Source organism: Nerophis ophidion, linkage group LG16 (assembly GCF_033978795.1).
Source record: "Nerophis ophidion isolate RoL-2023_Sa linkage group LG16, RoL_Noph_v1.0, whole genome shotgun sequence".
Lineage (NCBI taxonomy): Eukaryota > Metazoa > Chordata > Actinopteri > Syngnathiformes > Syngnathidae > Nerophis > Nerophis ophidion.
The window spans coordinates 22,387,465-22,392,464 of record NC_084626.1 but is presented as its reverse complement, the minus strand read 5'-3'; the positions used below and the strand labels follow the sequence as shown (position 1 = coordinate 22,392,464).

Here is a 5,000-nt window from a genome sequence, read left to right as displayed (position 1 = left end):
TGTCTGATGACACATTTCTTCATGTTTGATGTCTGATGACACATTTCTTCATGTTGGATGTCTGATGACACTTTTCTTCATGTTGGATGTCTGATGACACATTTCTTCATGTTGGATGTCTGATGACACATTTCTTCATGTTGGATGTCTGATGACACATTTCTTCATGTTTGATGTCTGATGACACATTTCTTCATGTTGGATGTCTGATGACACTTTTCTTCATGTTGGATGTCTGATGACACTTTTCTTCATGTTGGATGTCTGATGACACATTTCTTCATGTTGGATGTCTGATGACACTTTTCTTCATGTTGGATGTCTGATGACACATTTCTTCATGTTGGATGTCTGATGACACATTTCTTCATGTTGGATGTCTGATGACACATTTCTTCATGTTGGATGTCTGATGACACATTTCTTCATGTTTGATGTCTGATGACACATTTCTTCATGTTTGATGTCTGATGACACATTTCTTCATGTTGGATGTCTGATGACACTTTTCTTCATGTTGGATGTCTGATGACACATTTCTTCATGTTGGATGTCTGATGACACATTTCTTCATGTTGGATGTCTGATGACACATTTCTTCATGTTGGATGTCTGCGATGACACTTTTCTTCATGTTTGATGTCTGATGACACATTTCTTCATGTTGGATGTCTGATGACACATTTCTTCATGTTGGATGTCTGATGACACATTTCTTCATGTTGGATGTCTGATGACACATTTCTTCATGTTGGATGTCTGATGACACATTTCTTCATGTTGGATGTCTGCGATGACACTTTTCTTCATGTTTGATGTCTGATGACACATATCTTCATGTTGGATGTCTGATGACACATTTCTTCATGTTGGATGTCTGATGACACTTTTCTTCATGTTTGATGTCTGATGACACATTTCTTCATGTTGGATGTCTGATGACACATTTCTTCATGTTGGATGTCTGATGACACATTTATTCATGTTGGATGTCTGATGACACATTTCTTCATGTTGGATGTCTGATGACACATTTCTTCATGTTGGATGTCTGATGACACATTTCTTCATGTTGGATGTCTGATGACACATTTCTTCATGTTGGATGTCTGATGACACATTTCTTCATGTTGGATGTCTGCGATGACACTTTTCTTCATGTTGGATGTCTGATGACACATTTCTTTATGTTGGATGTCTGCGATGACACTTTTCTTCATGTTGGATGTCTGATGACACTTTTCTTTATGTTGGATGTCTGATGACACATTTCTTCATGTTGGATGTCTGATGACACTTTTCTTCATGTTTGATGTCTGATGACACATTTCTTCATGTTGGATGTCTGATGACACATTTCTTCATGTTGGATGTCTGGTGACACATTTCTTCATGTTGGATGTTTGATGACACATTTCTTCATGTTGGATGTCTGATGACACATTTCTTCATGTTGGATGTCTGATGACACATTTCTTCATGTTGGATGTCCCTATTCTTTAGTTGCTTTGGGGCCCCTCCCTACATCACAGAATTATGTCCCTATTCTTTAGTTGCATGGTGGGGCCCCTCAGTACATCACAGAATTATGTCCCTATTCTTTAGTTGCATGGTGGGGCCCCTCAGTACATCACTGAATTATGTCCCTATTCTTTAGTTGCTTTGGGGCCCCTCCCTACATCACTGAATTATGTCCCTATTCTTTAGTTGCATGGTGGGGCCCCTCAGTACATCACTGAATTATGTCCCTATTCTTTAGTTGCATGGTGGGGCCCCTCAGTACATCACAGAATTATGTCCCTATTCTTTAGTTGCATGGTGGGGCCCCTCAGTACATCACTGAATTATGTCCCTATTCTTTAGTTGCATGGTGGGGCCCCTCAGTACATCACTGAATTATGTCCCTATTCTTTAGTTGCTTTGGGGCCCCTCCCTACATCACTGAATTATGTCCCTATTCTTTAGTTGCATGGTGGGGCCCCTCAGTACATCACTGAATTATGTCCCTATTCTTTAGTTGCATGGTGGGGCCCCTCAGTACATCACAGAATGATGTCCCTATTCTTTAGTTGCATGGTGGGGCCCCTCAGTACATCACTGAATTATGTCCCTATTCTTTAGTTGCTTTGGGGCCCCTCAGTACATCACTGAATTATGTCCCTATTCTTTAGTTGCATGGTGGGGCCCCTCAGTACATCACAGAATTATGTCCCTATTCTTTAGTTGCATGGTGGGGCCCCTCAGTACATCACAGAATTATGTCCCTATTCTTTAGTTGCATGGTGGGGCCCCTCAGTACATCACTGAATTATGTCCCTATTCTTTAGTTGCTTTGGGGCCCCTCCCTACATCACTGAATTATGTCCCTATTCTTTAGTTGCATGGTGGGGCCCCTCAGTACATCACTGAATTATGTCCCTATTCTTTAGTTGCATGGTGGGGCCCCTCAGTACATCACAGAATTATGTCCCTATTCTTTAGTTGCATGGTGGGGCCCCTCAGTACATCACTGAATTATGTCCCTATTCTTTAGTTGCATGGTGGGGCCCCTCAGTACATCACTGAATTATGTCCCTATTCTTTAGTTGCTTTGGGGCCCCTCAGTACATCACTGAATTATGTCCCTATTCTTTAGTTGCTTGGGGGCCCCTCAGTACATCACTGAATTATGTCCCTATTCTTTAGTTGCTTTGGGGCCCCTCAGTACATCACTGAATTATGTCCCTATTCTTTAGTTGCTTGGGGGCCCCTCAGTACATCACTGACTTGTTATGCCCTAACTCTTCAGAGTCTTAAAAGTAGCAATGATTGTCACACACACACTAAGTGTGGTGAAATGTGTCCTCTGCATTTGACCCATCCTCTTGTTCACCCCCTGGGAGGTGAGGGGAGCAGTGAGCAGCAGTGATGGCCACGCTCAGGAATCATTTTTGGTGATTTAACCCCCAACTCCAACCTTTGATGCTGAGTGCCAAACAGGGAGGTAATGGCTCCCATTCTTATAGTCTTTGGTATGACTCGGCCGGGGTTTGAACTCACAACCTACCCATCTCAGGGCGGACACTCTAACAGGCCAAAGGGTCTTCTAAAGATCCCAAAAACTGGTTTTAAAAGCCGTGGACACCTGGCATTCCAGACTATGGCTCCCAGACTCTGGAAGTACTTGCACCAGTCCCTCCGTGATCTTGACTGTGTTGACACCTTTAAGAAACATTTGAAGACTTAGTCAAGCTTTTAGTTTATGCACCTTTTAACCGTCATTATTTAATCCACTTTGAATCCTTTTTAGGATGTTGTTGTTTTCATTGAATTGTTGTTTTACTTCACCTTTGTTTTGTACGGTGTGTAGTCATGTAGTGTGTGGGAAGTGCTTTATAAACAACATTGACTTACTTACTTACTTACTTACTTACTTACTTACTTACTTACTTACTTACTTACTTACTTACTTACTTACTTACTTACTTACTTACTTACTTACTTGCTTACCATCAAGAAGTGTTGTTCATTCATTGAGCCACCATGAGCATGACTTGTGCAGGACACTTACATGGAAGTGAGGAGTGCTGCACACACACACACACACGCCCGCAAGCACACACACACACGCACACAGACGCACGCACACAGACACACAGACACACACACACACACACACAGACACACACACACACACACAGACACACACACAGACACACAGACACACACACGCACGCACACAGACACACGCACGCACGCACACAGACACACAGACACACAGACACACACACGCACGCACACAGACACACAGACACACAGACACACACACGCACACAGACACACAGACACACACACGCACGCACACACACACACACGCACACAGACACACAGACACACACACGCACACAGACACACAGACACACACACGCACACAGACACACAGACACACACACGCACACAGACACACAGACACACAGACACACACACGCACACAGACACACAGACACACACACGCACACATTCTTGTATTTCTTACCTTCTTGAGACCTGAGAAAAATGCCTCCATCTTCAGGAGCAGCCTTTCTCGATGTATAAAGAAGTGTATTTACAACATGAATAATATATACATACTATGCAAATATTAAAAAGCTTGCCATGAAAAATTTGTTGGAATTTCACATGAAAAAGGTCACAATTTCACAGAAGAAACTTTGAATTTTGGCAGTATTATTATGTATACATATGATCATAATATTGTGCAACTACAGTTGCTCAATATTATGATAAAAGTTGGAATTTTACTAAATGAGAGTCGCAATTTGACAAGAAAAGCTTTAAATGTTGGTATTTTTCTGAAAAGTCGTAGTTTTATACAACAAAAGTCACAATTTTATACGAAACCTTACAAATGTTGGCAATATTATAATAATAACATTTTACTTGTCGAAATTTATGACAGAAGTCATAATTTTACTCAAAACATGTCACGATTTTACAATAACAACAAAATAATGGGCAATATTGTGATAAAAGTCTGAATTTTGTGTGACAAATGTACCCAGTCTGCATTTAAAAGTATTCATTTAACATAAAAGAGTTATAATTTTACAAGAAAATATTGCAATATTACACAAACAGAAAGAATATGAGAAATGGTTCCAAATTTTATAAGAAAAAAGTAAACATATTGTAAGGAAAAGACTGCTTTTCTTTCATTTTGATTTTTTTGTAATAGGTTTTTATTTTTCATTATTTACTTCAAGTTATTATAGTATGTCTATATATACATATTTATTTATTTATTTTTTATTAATTTTCGTCAAAGGGGGCACATTTCAATTCCTGACACACACTTGTGATTTCATATGTTGGCAACAGGGGTGTACTTCTATTTTTTACACACACTTGTTATTTCATATGTTGACCAGAGGGGGAGCACTTTCAAAAGTGACACACAGTCAATTTGAAAACTCCCTCCTTTTTTTGGGACCACCCTCATTTTGAACTGCATGGGTGCAGAT

At 40.2% G+C, this 5,000-nt stretch overlaps 1 protein-coding gene across 5 annotated transcripts in view; it reads left to right on the top strand.

Annotated features, from left to right (window-relative positions):
• cast (calpastatin) overlaps window positions 1–5,000 on the top strand; it is a 100,779-nt gene that overhangs the window by 1,295 nt on the left and 94,484 nt on the right. The gene's annotated exons all lie outside the window — the stretch shown is intronic.